Here is a 23,047-nt window from a genome sequence, read left to right on the forward strand (position 1 = left end):
TATCTTAACATTGAATAAAGTTGGTGTGATTTTCCATATCTTTCCCTATCTGAAAGGGCACTCCCACTTAGGTTAATGTGTGTTGTTTTTCTGTGAGATTCAAAACAGAGCTTAAGAGTACTGTAAGGGGGTAGAAGAAGGGGACATTGCAGCCTTATGATGGAGGGAACCTTTGTTCTAGAGAAAGGCCCTGATCCAGAGTCCACTGCACTGGAGGGAGTTATTCCTATTGATCTCTGTAGGCTTTGGACCAGTACCTGCAGAGATTATTTTCACTGAGAGTTCTGAGGTACTTTTGATATTAAAATTGGCACAGGCATATTTTTAAAAGGAAGATATCTCCTTTGCTCGCGAATAGCATCCCTTCTTGTACTGATGAATAAGGTACTTTCTGCTTTCTACAGTGTTATTTCTTTATGTTTTAGCTTCATGCTTCTTTCAATTCCACTTAATTTGGAATAGATACACATCAGCTCTCAGGCTTCAGTATAAATTGATCACTTGGAGAGGTCAGGAAGGCATTTTTTCCTCTCCACATATAGCGCTGCACAAGAGATTAGAGGTCTGTGTAACAATGCCCGCATTTCCACTTTCTGTGGAGTTTATAGCTACTTTTTTCTTTCTTCTTTTTGGAACCCACTGACTCTGATATTCATTTCACTATAGTGGATTAGGCATGACTTTTGCTTCAAACGTTCATTTAAGTTGATTCTGATTTTCCTGTATGAAATACATCTCTACTATTGGATGTTAGTATTGGATAGCAGTGGACTTGCATTTTAGCAGTGTTTGGTGGCTGTTAATGGACATTTCTCTACCAAACCTACAGACATAGAAAAAGTTTAATTGCTCATTGGACTGACTTATAGAGACACTGTTGCTGTAGCAGTTAAATAGAAGCTTTTTGCGAACCTTGGAAAACATTTTTTACCATAAACTGTCCATGGAGTAAGGAAGTTTAATTTTTTATGAGATTAAAAAAAGTTGTTCTAACTCAAATATACTGATCAAGTGTTAGAAATTTTGCCATAATTAGAGCACTTTTCCAAGCCTTACATCTTTGAACTTCAAACCCAGTTGGGAGATTTTGATATTTCTCTTAACCATTCTTAAGTTCTTGAGCATTAAGGACCTCACATATATTCTAATAATTCATTTTTCCAGAAAGAGGAGGTAATGTTAAAAGACAAAAAAGAAGCTGAAAAAAAAAAAAAATTCTGAACTGACCTGAATTGTGGAAGAACCAAGACCTGAAACTTGAGAACTGGCCTTCAGAATGACCTGCCACAGGTCCCTCAGAAAGTATTCTTGTGAACTGAGATCAAGAGTTTTCAAGTAAAGATCCATTCACCAAATATTATACAGAAAAGAAAGTGGCATCTCATTTGGTGAGGTCCCTTTTGAAGCATGTCTTGAATGTCAGATTGAACTGCAGCTGCAAGTGAACAGGGGGAGATTTTAAATTCACATATTCTGCAATATTTTATGTCACTATGGTGGCTAGCAGGTGGAACGTGCTGGCATTTGCAACAGATTCCAAATAAATGCAAAGTTTATGTCATTACAGTAGTTGATCATTAGTAGACATATTTTGACATGATTTAGATGTTACATAATATTAAAACCAGATCTGTGCTGTTATTGCTCTGGTGACAAAAACATACTGCAATTCTTCCCCTTCACATTTTCTTTTCCAATTCTATTTTTCTCTTTAATTGTTTTTACCTTTCACTTCTCTTTCTTTATACTGCACTTTTTCTTCTTCCTAAGAATGTATATATTCAATGCAGGATGTATTAGTTCTTGTTTAAAGAGTCAGCTGTTTCCTCTAAATATGCTTTGTGTAGACAGTGGTTGAAATCTGCAGAGTATTCATTTTCTGTTCTTTCACCAGCCTCAAATCCCTGAGCAATACCAAGCTTGTATGTTGGGCTTCCTTTTCATTTTAGTATCAGTGGACATTGCCAGGATTTCCATTTTGCTTCTAGAAATTCTTTCTGGTTCTTTGATAGTTCTTATTTCCCTATTGTAGAATTTCTTCAACCAGACTATACCCTTCTTGCAAATCAGTAGTGTTTGCCAATAGGAAACCTCTGTTTTGCTCTGGGAACTTGCAAAAAAAAAAAGTGAGAACTAGTCTACTTTTATATTTAAATAATTACTTTCCAGCTACAAGGAAACTGAGGAGCCCAGTAAGTGCTTGGTAGTCCAAATAGCCATTAACTTTGTGGCACATATCAAAGTGGAGGAGATGACAACTCCTCAATGGCATCTATTCTGACATGGTCTCTTTTCCCAGATTACACAAGGCAGAAATCAAGCAGTTTTCAGTTAATTTCTTGGTACATTTTGCAATCTTATTAAAATTCTTAGTGAATTTGTAATTAATTATTTGAAGATAATTTTTATGGTTATTTTTACACACTCTGTGAAGGATTAGTGACTGTTGACATAGTTAAGTCCAGTGAATAATCAATACCTGTAACTTCTAAATGTCAAGAAATCATGGTGCTGCAATGAATTAAAAAGTATTGTACCCTGTAATTGTGCTAAATGCACTTAATTTTGGCATATGTTTTCAACTGAGAAAGTTAGATTTTTTTTTTATGAAGCCATTTAAAGAAAGACAGATTTTTGCAGATAATTTCATTGTAGAATAAAAATATCTAACATCTGAAAACTTAAAATATTTTTTACATTTATGGTTCAATATTTGCAAATCCTTGAATTTCAGGTAAAAATATTGAGATTTTGGCTGACCCCAAAACAAAACAAAACCAAACCAAAACCACAAAAACCAGAGTACAATAAAACCCCCAGTAACAAATTGTAAAATATCTGCCATCATCCACTATCCATTACAAGCAAAACCTTTACTGAAGTCTATACAAGAAAAAATGCAAAATTGCATCCTGGAACAGGACAGCTAACTTTATTTTAATTTTTTTTTTTCCTTTCCTGTTCCAAATGTATATCTGTGAAGATTTATTTCCTATGTAGGCCCCATGGTAATTTAGAATGATAAATTTCTCAGAGACAACTCTCTGCAGCCTTAGTGAAAATGTATGCCTGCAGCTAATTTTCTGCAACAAGTCTGGCTTTTCCTTTCCCAGTTATATTGGCTTCTGAATAGTCCAGTCTTTTGTTTTCCAGGGAACCCAACAGGAATATTGCTTCTCAGGAAAGACTCAGGGTCTTACTTGTCAGGGCATCCATGAAAATAATTCCATAAAGGGATTCCTGTGAATATGATTTTAGATGGATGAATATTCTCATTTAAGTGCTTTCTAACACAACTGTAATAGAATTTTAATGTACATTTTTATGAAATAAGTTGGAAAGAGAACTAAAATGCTCAGATCTCTGTCTCCCAGAACAGAATGAACTGTACCTAAACTGGACTTGTCATCTATATCTGACCTGCTCATAGGAATTTCCAACCATCTCTTTAGATAACAAAATTTACAGTTAATATTTTCTGGCTCAATATTTTTTCGCCTGGTAGCAAACAGGTGGTGAACAGGTGATTCCATTCTGCTTTGTAATGTCCTTTTCTGACTCTCCACTGTTTTTTACTGCCTGTTCCACAGTATCTTCAATGAATTTACATCTTTACAGCTGAGAGGACAACTGGACACAACAATATTTGCTTGTATATTACTTGTGTGCCTTGTAGATGGCACTTTTTTGTACATATTGTTTGCATTTTGCCACAACATGTCATACCTTAATCCAGGTAAGTATTCCTAAACCTGACTTTACACTTGTCCTTTTTGTAGCCTACTTTTTAAAGCCATTATTTCACCCAATTCTGAAGTCCAATCCAACATGTCTGAAGTATGGTTTAGCTGCATGTCATCTGTTCATTTACTGCAAGTACACTTTATTCCATCTTCAAGTCATAAAAGAAATACAAATTAGTGCCAAACATGACAGATCCCACAGAACATTCAATGAACCCATTCAAGATGAGAAGAAATCACTAAATATATCTGCTTAAGTTTCACAAATATTTTATTTGCCTGCTTTTCATCACATGCTGTATGTATTTGGGAAAATGTAGCTATTATAAATTGTAATTGAGAACTCAGATGCAGAAAAAGGGAGATGGATCAATTCATATCAGCAAACATCAGTTTGTTTTAAACTTAATTTTGGTCTGAAGGACAAAAATTATACAAATTTCATTTAAGTGAAAATTGGACTTTATTGTAACAGCTGATCTACATTTAATTATCTTGGTTGTAATTTAGAAGCATATTCAGCTTGTTGGTTTACATGAATTCCTTTTCTCTTGCCCTTACTCTCCATCCCCCTTGTTTCCCCCTACTAGCCTAGAGTGGAATAAGTGAATGTCTTAGCAAAATAACTGAATAATTGAAAAGTGGCATAAAAAAGAGCACATCTTATGACTTAAGCTGTATTTGTTTTGGAAGAGAAATGAGGTCTGGATGTCTATTTCTGTTCCAGATAAACATAATAAAAACCTGAACTCTACCTATGAATATAATCCCTTATTTAATATTATTAGTATCTAAAATACTTCATGGGCCTCGCTGTTTAGTATTTTCAGTATATACATTTGATCTCAATTCAGCTTTATGCTCCATTTGGCTCTTTCTGCCCATTTTTTCAAATAGAGCATCAGACAGCCCAACTTACAACTCAGCACTGAGAAAACTCCACATTGTTCACATAGTTTCTCAAAAAAAAATTGCAGTGAGCTCTGTTAAAAACAACATTTACCATGGCAGGGTGCAAATATCTCATAGTGGAAAACAGACTAAGCAAGGAAATATTGTGGTAAAATCAATAGCCCGGAACAATATTATGCTCTCTAATGGCACCCAGTGTTTGAGCAAGGCACATGTACACATATTTCCAAGTTTCTTATGTCCTTTTCATGACTACTGGAATCAAATTACAGTTAGGTCTGCAACAAATACATAGATTTATATCCTAGACTCCAGGCTCCTCTGAAGCAAAACTGGTCTGGGGTCTGGAATCCAACCTCAAATCCACTGAATTTGGGGTAGATTTTCCCTCTGACTCAACCAGCTCTTAGACAGGTGTGAAGGGAACAGCATCCAGCTCAAAGTGTCTCTGGGTCCTGCACAGTGCTTCCCTTTGGGATGAGAGGGAGAGAGAGAAGGGTGCTGGATGTGGCCGGGCACTGGGAGCAGAGGAGAACAAGGCCCCAGGGATCACTAGCAGAGGTGTCAAACCCCATCCCCGAGGAGTGGCTCCCCACTCCTTGGATGACATGACTCATTCCTGTTGAAGCAGGGAGTGTTTTAACCAGGAGGAGGAATACCTTGAGCCCATTAAACATCCCCTGAGCTGCAGTCTGTGTGGACATGCAGATCAAAGGTGGTGTCCTGCCTTTGGTGACTCATGGCAAACCTCCACACCCCCAGGCAGTGGGTGTCAGAGGGATCCCTGTCCTGGAGCGCTGGGCTGCGGCAGCCAGGAGTGCAGTGCAATCACAGCTGGGATGGCAGCCCCTGTTAATCCTTCAGAGCCATTCTGTTTGGAACAGCACAGAGAGAGATGCTAATGGTGCTGAGATGAAATTTAGATTTTGAAGGGAAAGAAAATGGTGTATGCATGTGAGAGCATATATACATTCTAAGAATTAAATTTGCCCTTATTTTCAATATATCACACTTTTGAACATAAAACTGGTTGCTTCTTTTCTGTAAATATTCTGTCTTGGGGGATTTTTCTAGACACACATAGGAATGATTCTATACTCCCTAAGAAATGTAAAATTGTTCAATATATTTAGCACAAGTCTCATTGTACAAGACAAATTAACTTTTGTCTGTTGGAAGGGAAAGTGATTGAAACCAATCTCATGTGTTTTACCATTTCCTTGGCATTGTTATTTCTAAGAACTGAGCCTGGAATATGGCACATGAAATAACAAAACACTCTGTTAACAGCATTTATGTGCATTTTTTATGGAATATTCTTATATATATTCTTTGATTTTTGTGGATAATATTTAATAAATAATACTAAATATCTGTATATTTGCAAATAGTCCATCTTTATGTGCATATGAAAGCAAACACATTTTAATTGGACAAAAATAATGAAACTTTTCATAGTTTAAATCTTTAGCTTGTGGTCAAAAAATTTAGCAAGTGGGAAGCTAATGACCCAAATTACAAATAAACCTGTCTTTAAATTTGTGAATAGTACAGATTCGTTATTATAGAGACAATTTGTATATATATATAAATATATATATATTAAAAAAATAATACATATATATAGGTTGCATGCTTAAATGCATTTTAGAAACAGTATTTTTAACTGGTCAAGGGTGAGGAAAGGTGGAAACTAATAGGTAAAAAGGATTCCAATGGCTAGAATTTCCCCTCACTTAGATTTTTGTCCTTTTCACATTATAGTATTTGTAAGCTTGACTGAAGTACTTTATACAAGACTCAGAAGCAAACCCCTCACATTGTATATATTCTGTATTTAAATAATTGAATGCTGGTAGAAAAGTGTAGTTTTGATGAGTTTGCAGTTTTGCATTGAAATCAAATATATTGTAAGCACAGGGAAACACAGCTCAGTGCCCTGTGAAGGTCTGGTGTCATGGTCAACATCTGAAATTTGCATAAGAGGTTATTCAAAAGAGAGGCAGGAGACTTCCCTATTGTATTAGCTCGGTAATGCAATTCTTTGTGGCTATTATCCTGACCGACATCAGCTCTGCTATGCACAGGGTCTGAGTTTTTATGAGCTATTGGCTTTTATGCTGAGAGATTTTATTAACCTAATTAAAAGTTTTATAAAAGTAAATTATATTTATGTTTGTGTGTCCTATTTGCAATCATTAGGGAACCCAGACCACCTCCGGTGACTTCAGAGAGGGCTGGTCAGGTCCCATCTGTGTAAATCTTGTGAGTTGTCATGGAGTCATTGCATTTGATTTACATGTGAAACCTGCGGACTGAGCACAAATGCTAACCAGACAGCTGATAAATAACACAATACTAAAGCAACACTTTTGCATTTCTTTAACTCCTTTCTTACAGGAACCTCCAAGTGTTTTTCAGACTTTAAAGAATTACCCTCCTGAGTAAAAAAGAATTACTTACAATTTTATCCACAACACCAGAATACTAATGTATTATAGACCTTATAATGTTTATCAGTTTGGTGCCTGGTAACATCAGTAATGGACTGAGGGTCATCACACAAGTTTTTAAAACACAAACCTGTCCCAAACATCTCCCATTTGCATCGATTGACAAAGGTAGTCCTTTAAACTCACCACTTATCTGCTGAGACATGTTTATGTAGGTCTAATGCATGTGAAAACCAAATATGCTCAAGTTACCCAGGAAGTGGCTTAAATCCACTGTGAATTTGGTTTTAGGCAACCAGTTTCATTCTTCTTTGCAGCAGTCTAGAAGCATGTATACACTCAGTTATCAAGTCTGAGCTGAGGGCTGTGCCTCAGCTGCCTGTGGTTGACTTACTCATACCCTAAATCTTGTACTGCTTTGGGTGATGAGCCTTAAAATGAGGTAGCAATTCCAGCTTTACAACCATAGACAAAGAGATGTTGTACAGCAAAACAACTGGATCAGATGTAAAATACAAAAATTTCCTACTGCTCATTTCCTACTGTATAGCCATAAGTCCTAGGAGACCTGCAGCATGACCCAGAAGAAATTTAATGTGAATATTTGGGAAAAAAAAGTTATACAGAAATGGGTCAAAGTTTGCATGTAAAAATCACTTGGTTCAGCTCCACTGTCCAGTAATGCTATGGGGAAGTTTTTCAAGATCTTTCTTCAGAGGTACATTGGGATGAAGTAAGATTTCTCTCTGAGACCATAAAGGGAATAATGTGGTTAGTGATGGCACAGAGGCTGTAACAACCTGCTGCTTGCTGCAATGCAAACAGCAAACAGGCACACGGATTTACACAGCTGATAGCTCTGGTCCTTCTGTCACTGTGCCTCTTGATGCACTTCTGACAGTCTCTAGAAAATACTGTCAGTATAACCTGTCTGTCTTCCTTATATGCTTTACTTTGGCTTGTTTGGCCCTAAGGAACTCTATTAAGACTTCAGTGGCTGCTGGATCAGGCCTTGGGTTCTCTCTAAGTGTTATGCACCTAGGTTAAGCAGCTTCCATGGGGGAAGAAACAGATGCCAGGAGTGTAACAGAAAGAATCTTTTGAAGAAAAAGTTGTGAACCTATTAGCAACCAGTATGTACAGGGCTGAAAGCCACCTTGATGGTGGGGGGACAGGGACAGCATATAGGGTGACATCAACCATGTGCTGCACTGGTTGTTGTTCGTGGCTGGGCAAGGGAAACACATGCCAAATTCCTGTCTGTTTTTCAGCTTGTGATGTGTTTCTTGATGTAGTTGCTGTTGATTATTTGGAAATATTCACTTTAAAAGATCTAATGGTTGCTGTAGCTATTCTAGGAGCAGGGTTTTGATGGTCACTGCTGCAGAAATATAACCTCTAGATAGTGTTACAATAAATAAAATTAAACCAATATGTATTCAGTATTGCTATTATTATTGTTATTATTATTATTATTATTATTATTATTATTATAGCAGTGTTTAACTACTGAAAAGTAAACCAATCAGATTTAGATATTTTCAGAATTAAAGCTGACTGTTTGGCTTTAATTTTAACCCACTTATGAATATGGTTTCTATTAATATTCATTATGCAATTGCCTTTTTGTTTTCCTGTAAGATCCAGGGTTTATTCTGAACAGAGAATGGGTGGTGCTTATTGAAAAAGCTGCTATTTCATATATTGTTCTATTTCCATTATTTTATCTGTGCAATTTTAATATATTTTGATCAATAGGATGGATTACAGCTTCATTTACTTTACAAAAACTTGCCAGTTTTACCTGAAAGTGCTTTTTCATTTTGTTAAGGTATTTCTTGAATGTTTCTGTAATTAGGACGTGCAGAATGAGTAATTCTGCAATCCCATAGAGGTGCTCCATAAACACTAAGAATTGTCAAGTTTCTTATAACACTCATTAGGGTGCTGTCAACACCATGTTAATCAATCAAAACCAAATTTTGCCAGGTTTTATTTCCATCACTGTTGGATCAAATGAAGCCTGAGTCATCGTTAAACAGAACTTTTTGCATCTTCTGGTTGCTTTGAGCTATGATGTGAAGTTAGGTGCTTTTCAGCCCCAGTCTTAGACTATGCAGGCTTACATCCCAGAATCCTATTTCTCTGGCTCTAGAAGTGTGTGTCCCCTGCTTGATGAGTGCAATGCTGAGATACTGCCTGGCAGAAAAAGGATACCCATGTTATCACAGCCAGGGTGAAGTCTGATCAAATTAAATGCTGAGTAACAGGATACATCAGCTTAGTGGAGTTGTGTGCTAACCTGATTGCTCTGCCTGTGATCCTGACTCGACTCACTTGAGTGTCCCCCCATGACATTGCCTGGTGGTAAATGACATGTATCAACTAACAACAGGACTGGCAATCCCAGGAAGGAAGGCAGGGCTCAGCAGTGACATGGTGTGATGGAAATACGTGGCAGAGTTGTTCTCCAGGCCGTACTTTCATCATGGTTGTAGATCGTGGTGGATTGTGGTACCTTCTAACAATACAACTTCTTTTGGTTTTGTTGTTAACTGAAGTAGGAGATGACTTTCAGAGTGAAAACAGAGCCATTCTTTTAAGCAAGAGACAGAAAGGGAGAATACTGACTGTATTTGGGAAAGGTAAAACTTTTAAGTGTAGTCTAATACCTTAGGGAAGTGCCTTTGATGCAAGAGATGCTGTGTTTTGTAGATGATTTCCCTTCCCCTGCTTTATCATACAAGGTGACATCCTAGACTGCACTTTCTGGGTTTCAAATTTTTGGACAGTTATGAACAATTATATACCTTTTTTTTTTTTTTTTTCCTGCTGCAATGGGAAAAAGGGTGAAAATCAAGTTAGAGAATACCTGAAGATGAGTCAGGAATGTTCTGTGTTCTCCTGTAGAAGAATGGGAGCAGTTACTAAACCAGAGCTTCACCTTCTGACATTAAAATAAAATAAATCAAAAAACCTCCTCTGGTGCATAAAGCCAGAGTCGAAGGATGACTTGGAGTCACTTAGGTTTTTCACCCACAGGGAAATTTCAGCCCTGCCACTAAAATAGGCCTTATGGAATTTTTTATGTTAAAAAAAAATTAAAACAAGATGTTTAGCAATTTGAATTTTTCCTTGCAAATTCAATAGAGTTGTACCTCATTTTTAAATAGAAAATGGAAAACTTGAAAAAACAGAACAGGAACACAGTCATTAAAAAAAAAAAAAAAACAAACTACTGTACATAAAGGTTGTATTTTTTGTGAGAATTGGTCACAACATGCTCACCAAGAGCTGCTGGTACTTCACCATCAGGTCATTCTGATTCATGGGCAATTTACATTCCTCTCACAGTGCTTTTCAATAAACAGCTAACTCTGATCTATATTATAGTTAATTCTAACAAGCCAGATTTCTAAAGGTTTATCCATCTAGCTTAAATGAACTTCAGTAATCTTTGTGCACAAAACACCCACATAGGCTATTTGTCTTGGATTTGACTGTTTGGCAAAAAGCCTCACTTAAGCCTTGAGCATGAGAGCTTAGTGAAAAATTCTGCCACTCCTGGGGTGGGGGTTGATGTCCAGGGCTGACCTCACCCTCTGTACTTAGCTCTGAGCTCCTTGCAACAGCAGAGAAACCACAATGTTTGTCATCTGGCAAACCTGTTGCTTGAAAAAGAAAATCACTTTAGTAACATACTTCAACAATTATAGTACATTTTAATTAGATGTATATCAAATTGCAGTTCAATTTTTATTAGTATATAAAGTTTCCAAAAGAAACTCAAACCAAAATCCCAACCCAATGCCATTCACTGTAAGAGTTTCGGGAGAGACCCTTGCTAGTAGTGGTCTGTCCTCCTGCACCTGTGGAATATGGGTGGGTTTTGGCTGTTGGAGCATACTTTGATTTGATCATCAGAGAATTGGGTTGGCAACTAGACAACAGGCAAAAATAGGCAAAAATAAACATCTCACTGCATCCCACTGTCACATCAGAATAAAAGATAAAGGATTTAGACTGTCAAAGAGGAGCAAGACAGCGAAACAGGCAAGCTGGAAGAGCAGAACCTGCTACCAGTTCAGGGATGGGACAATACTAACATACAGATGCAGTGGAAGAAACATTTAAAGCAGAGGAAAATGCCAAGCCTGGTGAGCTGTACCTGCTTCAGACAGTTATCAGATGAGTCTGCTTTTTTCCTTGTATTTTGGCAAGACTTACATAGCTTGTCTTGCCAGTAAATTCTCATCTAATTGAATTGACAAGCATGGACATTTTTTAAATGAAAGTTTCCAATCTGCCACAAATTCAACTGGTTATATTTTATTGTAGTGTAGTGTCTGCCATATGAGTTAATATATTGAGTCACTTAGAGCTGCTGAAGAAGAAAGCTGATAAAATATCTCTGCACTGACAGAGAGAGTAGACCTGTGATCTTTTTAGGTCATTCTTTCTGGTACTGTGCTGGCTTTAAACCCCTTGTGTTTGGTTTGGCATGAATGTCTCCTTTCATTATTATTCTCATCCCTAATTCTTTCCTCAGCTTTAGGCAGTGAGTTCTTGGCTGCCAGTTCCTCCCACCCATTTCATTGTCTCTTTTGCTGATCATGAAGCACCAAGAGTGTGTGTTCAAAGAGGTGAGTCCTACCAATTTTGAGAAGTCCTGATGGGCGCTGGTCAGCCTCAACTCCAATGGAATTTAACAACAGTGACGGTTTCTCAGTGCTTCTGCAGTCGGCAAGATGAAACTATAAGTTGGCAATTAAAATTAAGTAATTAAGCATTAGGTATTATGAAGTATCTTGAAACACCTCTATCTTTCCCTCCCTCTTCCCCCCTTGTTGTTGAGACATTTCCAAAAAGCCTAATTTTCTACAATTTCTATTATGTGTGAAATTGTAAATTTACCTTTTATGCTTCTATTTCCATATTTCTGAAGTGTGTGCTTTCAAAATGTGTGTCTATGTGAATATTATTTATTAAGACTCCTTTTGGAGGGATTAGAGTCTATTATGCCAGTGAATATAAAATACTAAGTAGTCTTTTGTATGGAAGGCACATCCAAAATCACAGAATATGCTGAGGTGGAAGGGAGGCACAAGAACCATCGAGTCCAGCTCCTGGCCCTGCACAGCACCACCCCCAAGAGTTGCACCATGTGCCCAAGAGCATTGTCTAAATGCTTCTTGAACTCTGTCAGGCTTGGGGCTGTGACCACTGCTCTGGGGAACTGTTCCAGTGCCCAGCCACCCTCTGTGTAAAGAACCTTTTCCTAATATCCAACCTAAATTTGCCCTGACACAACTTCAGGCCATTCCCTCGGGTCCTGTCACTGTCACCAGAGAGCAGAGATCATTGCCTGCCCCTCCTCCTGCTCTCACAAGGAAGTTGTAACTGCAGTGTGGTGTCCCCTCATTCTGCTCCAGGCTGACCAGACCAAGTGACCTCAAACACTCCTCACACGGCTTCCCCTCAAGGCTCTTTATCTTCATTGCTGTCCTTTGGAAACTCTGAACAGCTTTACATCTTTCTTATATTGTAGTACCCAAAATGCCCCCAGCCCTAGAGGTGAGGCCAGTGCAGAGCAGATCAGGACAATCCCCTCCCTTGCCCAGCTGGCCATGCTCTGCCTGATCCCCCCCAGGACAGGTTTGGTCCTCCTGGCTGCCAGGGCACTCTTGGCTCATGTTCAACTTTGCCATTGACCAGACCTGCAGGTCCTTTTCCATGGCACTGCTTTCCAGCACCTCACTCCCCACTCTGTCCACACACCCAGGGTTGCCCCATCCCATGTGCAGAACCCATCACTTTCCCTTGTTGAACTTCACACGGTTGGGGATTGCCCAGTCCTGTAATTTGTGTCTCTGCAGGGCCTCTCTGCCTCCAAGGGAGACAATAGCTCCTCCCAGTTTTGTATCACCTGAGAACTTGCTTAGTATCCCATCCAGGCCTGCATCCAATGTTAGCTATTCTGAAGATTTCCTATGTGCTGGGAAATTATATTTGTGTATTTTGTATGTTAGCACACACATGTATGGGAGTGTGTTGTGCCAGTGTGCATACCTGGTGTATTAATACTTGCAAATAGAGCTGCTGTATATACAGTTTTAGAACAGTTTGCCAAGTTTTACTCAACTGAACTATGATTTTTAAATGACAAATATTTGCTTGGAGGCTACATCTATTCCAAGATTCAATCCTAATTGCCACTGCAATATCTGAGTTAGGGAGCCATGAAAAATGAAATATATACTGCAAAGCAAGAAGAAAAAAGTTAGCTTTTGCAGTTTTGCCAGGTAAGTACTTAAATAGTTGATTCTAAGCTTGCTACAGTAATTTACAATTACAATTACCTGCTACAATCTGTATATTGAATGATGCTGTTTAGGAAAGAGTTTTATCTGATTGCAAGGAGCACTTAAAAAAAGGCACTTTTACATATCACACCATTTGGAGTTGTGACTGTCAGGATCTGATCCAAAGCCTACTGAAGGCAATGGAAAGAGACCTGTTAACTTTAAAAACTTCGAATTGGACCTGAATGACAGCATTAGATAGATCTTTTTTCTCATCTTAAAAGTAATGCGGACTCACCTTTTAAGTTTTGAAGGTTAAATTCTATCCGGATTATCATGAGCTAAGAGCTAAGGATCTTTCGTGTGCCATGAGCTATATGATATTAAACCTCTTCATAACATTAATTCCTCATTGAAAATTCTTCTGTTCTTCAGTGGTCACGGGAAGCTGAGTTAGAAATAGAGTCCACAGTCTTTCAGATTCTTTGCCTGCATAGAAAAGGAAATTATAGAAATTATAGAAAAGTTCACTTCTTGTCTCAGTCACACCTATGTCACCTCAGTCACACCTATGCTTGGATAAAACAACCCTGCAATTGTATTGTTGTAACCCTAGTCTTTTACCCCATATGGCTCTTATCAGAATTTTTTCTACGATAGCAAAAATACAGAATGAGTCTCTCTTGATTATACCATTGCACCACAATTATCTCCTTGCGGTACAGAAGGCACTGCCAATCACCCCTCTTGGTAGCAACATTTAAAGGTTAGGTTTGGAGCACTTAGAAACCAGGGACTGTATGTCCTCTGCCTGCCATAGCACCTGCAGTGAATTGATCATACTTGATTACAATACATGAAATCCCAGCCTGCAATACAGCAGTTATATTGCAAAGCTTGTATGTAATCAGGGGAAAAATCCAAGTATCTTGCTGTGTCACAGTAGGGTTGGAAGGTAGAATAAAAAATATGGGTTGTCTGGAGGTACAGAGGGAAGCTCAGAGGTTATGATAAGCTCAGGAAAGTGCCTTTTATTGTGTCTGTCCTAGCAGAAATCCCTAGACAAGCCAACAGCTTGAACCTGTGCAATATCTTCCAAGAAAGGGAGTGTCCAAGGAAAGACATGATGTGAGGCAGCAATACCACCCCTGAAAAGGGAACCCATGGTAAGGAGGATGACCATGGTGGAACGGTTGTAGGATATCAAATACACACACCATGAGACAGTTCTGTGTAGCAGTGGGGATTTTAGTGCTGCACAAAAAAAACACTGAGAAATTAACTGCTGCAACAGATTACCTTAAATCCCTTTAAAGACACAGGTAACATCTGCTTTCACAACAAAATCCCAGAAATCTTTATTACCATTTCATCTCCAGGTTTATTCTTCTTCTTGACATCCCTCATATTAGCATGGGGGATGCTCATTAGATCCATAGCATGTCCACAGCCTGGATGTGAACTGTTTGTGCAGCAGGTGTAATGTGTCCGAGATGTTGGAGTAATTGCTCAGGCATTGCAAAGTTGAGTCAGACATACCATAGGGTATTTGATCCTGAATGCCATGAGATGCAACTCCTATTGGGCTGACTGATGTTAGGAAATGATGAAAATCTCAGTATTCAGAAACCTCCAATGGAGTTTCCTCAGATATGCTCCTGGAGATAAACCACAACTCAATTTAGGCCAATGAGTGCCTACCTTCATCACCTGCTATTATATTTCTACTCTTCCCCTCTTAGGGCTCTTTTCTTGTACCTTAATCCGGAAACTACACAACTTAGGTAAAACATCTGTTTCTCTAGCTGAAAAATTGTAGCAATAATAAAATCTCTGACATGATTTCATTCTTTTCTTCAAATATGTGCCAGAATCTTAGTGTATGAGGAATTTGTGCAAAGATTTTGGTGATAATCAGTACTTTTTCTATTCTAAACAAGATCCTCCATAATGATAATGGACACAATGAAGACAAAATGCATACATTTTAGTCCATTTAATTCTTGTCTTTTGCAGTTTTGCTCACTGAATTTACTGGTATGATGAAACGCCTTTCTGCTAAGTGTAGAAAAATACTTGTCATATTAAATACAATTAAATGTGAATATAAGCCATATTAATTAATAAAGCTAAGTTATCTATGCAAATGTATGTACAATATTGTTAATTTCAGTTTGCCATTACTTAGAAGTTAATCCTTGACTATATAGCAAAATACAGTCATACAAAACCCAGTCCAGTAAGCTGGATGGATGAATACTTCATTATTCTTGGCGTTAGTGTTCGTAGGAAATGAAGCTGCTAAACATCTTTCAAGACAAGCCCCTGGTTTTCCAGCTTCTGTCCCACACAACCTGCAGCCTGGTGAAAGATCTGAATCACAAAACAGAAGAATGCATGTAAAGCTGGAACCACTAATTGAGAGTCCTCTATCACCTGCAGCCCAGCTTTGTGTCTTGTTAAAGGTCAAAGGGCAGAAGATCTGAAGGCTTTTCTGCAATGAGTTGCTGGTTGACACAGAGCAAGCTTAAGTGCAGTTAATAAAGTTTGCTCTGAACCTGCACTTTCTGAGAACCTTACATAAATACCATATATCTACTTCATTTTGTTGAAAGCTTTGTCAGTGTTGGACTGCCCAGGCAAGTGCCAAAATACGTAACCAGTTTTACAAATGAATAAGGTTAACAGGTATCTCCCTGCAGAGCAACAATTTCTCTTTTATGAACCCCACCTGAATTGGCGAGTGCTGCATGGACATACAGTTTTCAGCCTGCAGCCAACGTTTAAGCAATAATCCAAAGTGACAGTTTTATGACAGTTCTGAGTAACTCAGGATCTTTTCCTTCTTTTTTAAGTGAGATCCACATACAAGCAATTTACAGATGCTGAACAAAGGGAGGACTCTCCTCAAAGAGCAGTGAGGTATAACGAAATGACCAATCCTTCAAAATGTTTAAGAGGTTTAAATCAGAATGCCATTTCCAGGTTAACACTTCTGATCTTTAAAGTATCAGCATAATAAATGTGTTAATGACAATTGACAAAGTTACCCTTCCTGGGCAGCTAATTACATCTTAACTCACAGAGCTACTATCTCTCTACATTTCAGTCTGCAATCCTTCACAGAGCTCAGTTAAAGGGATACATGTGTTGTTACTATGTTCGGGTCAAGCTCCCCTACTATTAAATACAAAAGCAATTTTTAAAGCAATGATATGGCTGACATACAAGCCCATAAAACCATAAGAAATACCAGTTAAATCTACAACTGGCCCCTCTGCTCAACTCTGTTGTGTCTAAACATTTCAGTCCATGGGGACCAATAAAAGAAACTCTGCACAGTAGATGATATTACATGATCCATGTGGTCATTTGTAAATGCTGTAGTACAAAAAATGCACCAAGGAATTCTGAGGTTTTTATATTAGTATCTTGTTTGGTTTGGTTTTCTCAGTTGCAAAGTAATGGATCACCATAGATTGGATTTTTATTAGATTACTGTGCTGTCCTTTTAAGGAGGTGGTCCCCTCTAGAGACTGTGGCAAAACACATTATAGAAGATAATCTAGCATCTTCAGGGATCTGACTAGAAAAGAAGGACAAAGTCCTCATTTAATTCTACATCCGTAGAACACTTTAGCTAGATCTTTGTCGGCTAAACAAAGGATTCCCAATTGTGGCAACAATCTCACTTATGGGCTTCTCTAGAATTCTTTAGCTAAACAAATGAAAACACCATGAAAGTGCATGGTGTTTGCAACAATTTATCTGCAATGCTATGAATAAAGCTGATTGCAAGTGCTTACTTATACATTTCCCTGTGGAAATTTTTTCCTAAATGGAAATGAGTATCTGCTTTCCTGTAAAAAAAGGAAAACATTTAAGAGCCCTAGGTCTCGAACTAACATTTGAAGTGTTTTGGCAGTTGTACCTTTTGTTTTCCTTTTGACCAAATGTACAGTATTTTTCACTACAGAAGAAAGTACAGCAAATACTAGGTCATACAGGTTAACAAATATTACTGTAGAGTTGCGCAGGTCCCACTAAAACCAGTGCCCTGAAGCATGTCCACAGTAGCATTTCAGGTATGAAAACACTGCTTAAGTAACCATGCTTGCAGAGCTAAGAGAAAGTGGTTTTCTACAGCTACACACCAACAGAGAATTGCCCTTATACCTATTAACTTGTTTTTTCAGATGGAGCCAAAGGCCTGTACACTCCTTGCCTCATGCTGACGGCTTTTCTTTCTGTGCCTACAGCCAAAGTTCAGCAGTCCTACAGAGGTAATACACTTTTGCTTTTTAACTGTTCCTTTTATTTCTGTGATCACAAACATTTTAATTATGCTATAGCAATGCCTGTATTTAAGCATATAATAGGTATATAATGTTCTCTAGAACAAAAGATTTGAAGTCATATAATGGTATTGCACAGTATGTAGCTCTCACGTTGTTACTCAGATTTGCCATCTAGAAGGCTTTTGTTCCCTGCTCTCTCTGATTCAACCTTTGTGGCACAACAGTTAAAGAGGCTTTGAATACAGTGTCGGGAATAGACAGCCTGGCAGACAAGCAGGGGTCTTTTCCTTCTCAAATACATTTCAGCATGACACAAATGTGAGCTTTGTATTAGCCCTGTAAAGGTTTCACAGCCCCTGGTTGCAGGTGCAGGAGGAACATGCCCAGGACAGAGAAGAAGGCTGAGCAGAGCCCCGTGCACATGGGGGGCTGCATCTGGGGACACACCACAGAGCTGAGCTTCACCAGCACTGCTTTGTACACCCTTCCCTGCCACCATGCAGGCTGCCAGGCAATAGCTGATGGTGCAAAAATCCAGAGACAGCTTTTCTCTGCCTTCACAATCCTCAAAGATGTATAAGTAGCATGGAAAAGACTTTACCACTCAATTACTACTGTTAGTGTTGGGATGCATCAGATTGTGTATTTTAACTTTCATAGCAAATTTGTTGTGTCTGGTTACAATCACTTAGGTGGATATAAATTTTCTGTGTGTAGCCACGTAGGAAAATTGTGAGGTATTGGACCTTTTTCTCATTCAACTGTTCTCATAAGGAAGAGTTAGAGTAGAAACTCACATCTCAGTTTGCTAACTGTTTCAATTAACTCTTTGTACACTACTGCAAACTAAACAATTAAGGGAAGTGAATCTCAAATAAAATGTTGAAGATTTCTTTGTGTACTTTTTTAGGTTTTAAAGTATTATAGCAATTTTTGCTGTGCATTTTTGAAAAGTGCATCTTTTAAATTAAAACATACTATTATTTTTCGGTAGTAAGCAATACTAGAATGATATTATGCTTTGATTATTTTATAAAAGTGTTTGAGGTTTTTTTGTTTCTGTTGCTGAGGTTATCCAAATTTCTCAAGTATTTTGTTTAACATAAATATGAGAAAAAAAATCTTTGTTAAAATTTTTCTTCGTTTGGCAATGGAGAGCACTCACTGTCTTCTGTAACATCTCATGACTGGTGAACTTTTCAAACCCTGCTCCTATGTGTAAATCTTATTGATTTTGTCAAGTGCTTGTAGAATGGAGTTCTGTGAGCAGGGTTCATTAAGAACAACAACATGATCAACTGTTGGCAAATACTTTCCCTGAATGATGACCCCTAAACTAAGCTGATATTATTTAATCATGAGCTTAAATTAGTAGTGATTGATGATTCTGCTGTGAAAATAGGAAATGGAAACAAGAGGCAGATCACTAGAAATAGCTGAGAGAGTTTGGTGACTACATTTGTCTCAAAAACACTGTTTTTTGCAACTTGGTTTGAGCAATGAGATTTTATAAATATAGGTTAAAGTCTTCATTAGTATACAGATTTAACTCAGTCTATACCATAGTGTCTTTGCTGTTCATTATTTAGTAGCTAGGAAGATTTGGTATCAGTGTTAAAATAGGAGACTTTTGTTCTTCATGAAAGGACATTTTTCACAAAGAAGGATCATATTTATTAAAAACACAGTACTAAATGGATTTTAAAATAAAATGCTCTGTCTTGCCTTTTATATTAAAAAAAAAGACAAAAAATAAAGTTTCAGTGTTAGTTGTAAATGTGGCAAATCCAATCCTGCAATGAATTCAAATCTGCACATTTCATAAAAAGGCTACTTAGGGACAAGATAGTTTTAGATCTAAGAAACACGTAAAAAATGACTCATTGTTAATAGGGTGAGCTCTTTGCATTTGGATTAGGGTTAACTGACAGTATCCAGTCACCTTTTATTCTCACATATTCCACCCAAGGAATGCTTTGTGCTGGTCTGAAAAAGAGAGAATTAGGTGTTCCATTTATACTATTGATCTTAATAACCTCATCTCATAAATACCTACTTTATGACATCAATAAAAAGAGAATAGCAGCAACTCCTAACAATAGAAATTGTTACTTTGTAATTCAAGTATTTCATTGAGCATCTCAAAGAGACTCCATAGTGGTGCAGTAGTGATATTTTATTACCAGTTTTTAAATATGTGCACAGAGAGACCATTTTTTTAAACAAGAGAAAATTCTAATTAATTGAGTGCACCATAGCTTCTAGATCCCACAGTTATCAGAGTTCTTCTCTTTCATCTCTTATCTTCCTCCTGTTCTTCATCTCACACATTAAAAGCAGCATATCCCTTTAAGGGCGTTGGTGGGTGTAAGACTAATTTTTCACTGGGATGATTCAGATGAAATGAAACAGAGATCATTGTATATGGCAGTCTTGCCTCCCTGTTACCCTGCATTAGCTGCAGATGGGAGCTATTTGCTCCGAGGGGATGGAACAAAGGGTGCTCCAGAGAGACAGACTTATTCTCAGCCTCCAGGGACACCTTTCTGCAGCTGTGCCAGACCAGGACTGTCCTGGAAATTTCATCCACCAAAAAGCCACCAGCAGGAGGAAGTGCACTGCTGGTCTCCCTCAAAAGCCCTGATACTTTTAGCTTCCACCTAAGGCAAAAGAAGGAAACAAGCAATCATAAGTCATCATAAGGAAGAGGAACCAGAGCCTTTGCCACCAGCAACATCTGGGACAGAAGGTTGCAAGCTCATTTTGCAGCCAGTGTCCACACCTCTGCACCTGAGAAGGGACAACTTTTTACCACATCTGGTGGAATAGCAGCCTCAGATCAGACCCAGATGTTCTACAGATTACAATGCAGACAGAATGTTGCCAACTACCTGAGGAATAAATGTGAAACATTGCCTCTTGTTCTTTTAAAAGTTATTTTTCTTATATTACACATTGATTTATCTCTATTACTATATTTAACATTCTTGTAGCATATTCTTCCTGGTAAATCCCAGTGGCGTCCTCCCTAAAGACTTGGAAATTTTTTGTATCCTGTCAGAAAGTTAAGTATATTTTATGTTTCCCATTTGCCTCATCGGTCCCCATAGAGGATCATCACTTGATAGAATGAAGTAGAATAGAATAGTTCCAGTTGGAAAGGACATAAAAGGATCATTTAGTCCAACTTCTTGACCCCTTCAGGACTGACCAAAAGTTAAATCATCTTGTTAAGGGCATTGTCCTAATGGCCCTTAAAATTTGAGATATTAAATATTTGAATATTTGAAGATTATACAAAAGCCCAGAAGCATCTAATATTTTACTCATTAGAGCTTCTCTTATTTCACAGGGCAATTTATCTCACAGTTCCTTTTCCTGTGAAGAGCTAAGGAGAGAAGGCAAGTCTGTAAGACCTAGAAATATTATCCTTTTAAAATATTTTTCTTTTGTTCAAAATGACAGAACAATGGTGTGGCCCAGAGGGGAAAAATAAAACCAAATGCTCAGTACTGAACTCCTTTATCCAATATAATTCATTTCTCCCAGACCTAGGAGGCCGTTGTTTTAACTGCCTTTGGATTTTGGAGCAGCCCTTTGTATTGGCAGCTTTAAAGTGTAAAGCTCTTAAATTTGAGTCTTTGCTTCTCCAAATTCTACCACTATGGCATGTCAGCATTTTAATCAATAGAAATAGCCCTAAGTTTTTGTCAGTTTTGAGAATACTTATTAAAAAATGGACTAAAAACATTTTATTTTGAGATCTTTATAAGAAAGTACACACATTTTTAGTTTTGTAGCTCTATGAAGCCACTGAGTGCATGAGGTGCAATTATGTCATCACACAACAATGTCACCCAATTTTTACTACATTGGTGAATTATACATATTTTAAGAAGGTAATCTGGTACCTGGATATGTATCTCAAAATTTGCTTAAACGTATTTCTAACTCAAAAACCTTGCTTGACATATCAACAACTCTCCAACAGGAAATTCAAGAGAACCTAGCACTGAGTTTTCAAGTGCTCAGCACCTTCAGTGAGTGCCAGATTTTTAATAATAATCAGAATTCCTAATGAAGCACAGATTTTCAGAAGGGCTTGGTTCCTGTTTGTGTCCCAAAATAAACTCAATGTGTTGTAGATGGAGCTCTCGGAAAGTCTGTCCATGGTTTTGGGTGCTACTTGTTTGCAAGCTGCCTCACAAGCACTCTTAAAATTGGTGCTGGATGGTTTTAATAGGCCAGAAGAGGTTTGTGAGCTCGATAGCTCTTTAGATTTGCAAATAAATACAAATGGAGATAATTTGTTTTTAACCTGCAGAATGCTTAATGAATCAAATCATTTCCTTTCAGGCATGAGAGCAGGACTGAAAGATATAATCATTTGGTGTTTATGGTCTCCAATTCTCCAGTTAGAAGTCTGTCACAGGCTCGGTATTGAACAATAAGCTACTTCCTATTTTACCTTCCTGTAAAAGGCAAAAATCCATCAGTACACTCACAAGGAGAGATCCCTTTGGGATGCACATTGGCTTTAACAAATATTTCTATTTGCAAATGTTTATCATGATTGCTCTTTGAAGACGTGGCCCACTGAGAAGAATCAAACAAAAATGTCTTGGCACTTGTAATAAGTTTCTAGGAGTTGAATTCATCTGGGAGACAATAGTATGAAATAGAGAGGTTGATTATTATTTCCTGTATTGACATAAAGGCGCTGAATCATCAAGACATTTAACTAGATATCTTACTTTAGGCATGTGTCCTTTTTTTTTTAAGAAATAAGTCAGTGGACTTTTATCTACATGTTGTAAGTAAGATTGCATATAAATATCTTATGTTCACACACCTAATAGGTATAAAATTACCTTCCTGACCTTAGCAGGTGATGTGTAGAGCTAAAACTGTCTGATTAGTTTCCATGCATAGTCAATTGCCACGCTCCCGCCCCAGATCCCTGTTCTCAGCCCCGGCTAGCTCTCCTCCTGGGGCGAGGGCGGGCGATGGAGGCACCCTCCGCCGCTCCCAGCTGGGGTTTGGAGAGTGCCTTTGTGGGTTCCGGGTAGCGCTGGCACGCCTCGTGGTGGTAAATGAAGAGCGGATCCTGCTGGGGGCTAAGTCCAAGTTTATTGTAGCCCAACGGGGCCAAATATCCTAGAACGGTGCCAGCCAACAGGAACAAGCACAAGGTGCTTGCACTGGCTTATAAACTGTAAGGGAGGGGTAACCGGTAACCAACAGGGATAGAGGTAGGGAGTGGCTCCTGGATGGGGTGATGCACCTGTGGACCAGTGGGAGAAGGATACGGGAGGGGCCCCAGGCCCTCACCCAATCAC

At 38.2% G+C, this 23,047-nt stretch overlaps 1 long non-coding RNA gene across 1 annotated transcript in view; it reads right to left on the reverse strand.

The window, feature by feature from the left end:
* Positions 1–1,388: 1,388 nt before the first annotated feature.
* Positions 1,389–23,047, reverse strand: part of LOC110481157 (uncharacterized) — a 104,595-nt gene continuing 82,936 nt past the window's right edge. The window contains exons 2-4 of the long non-coding RNA XR_002467216.2: positions 13,709–13,899; positions 11,763–11,862; positions 1,389–1,435 (exon numbers count right to left, since the gene is read on the reverse strand). This is a non-coding gene — a long non-coding RNA (uncharacterized LOC110481157). The remainder of the gene's footprint in view (positions 1,436–11,762; positions 11,863–13,708; positions 13,900–23,047) is intronic.

The sequence above is a fragment of the Lonchura striata genome, chromosome 6 (genome assembly GCF_046129695.1).
Source record: "Lonchura striata isolate bLonStr1 chromosome 6, bLonStr1.mat, whole genome shotgun sequence".
In the NCBI taxonomy this organism is placed as follows: domain Eukaryota; kingdom Metazoa; phylum Chordata; class Aves; order Passeriformes; family Estrildidae; genus Lonchura; species Lonchura striata.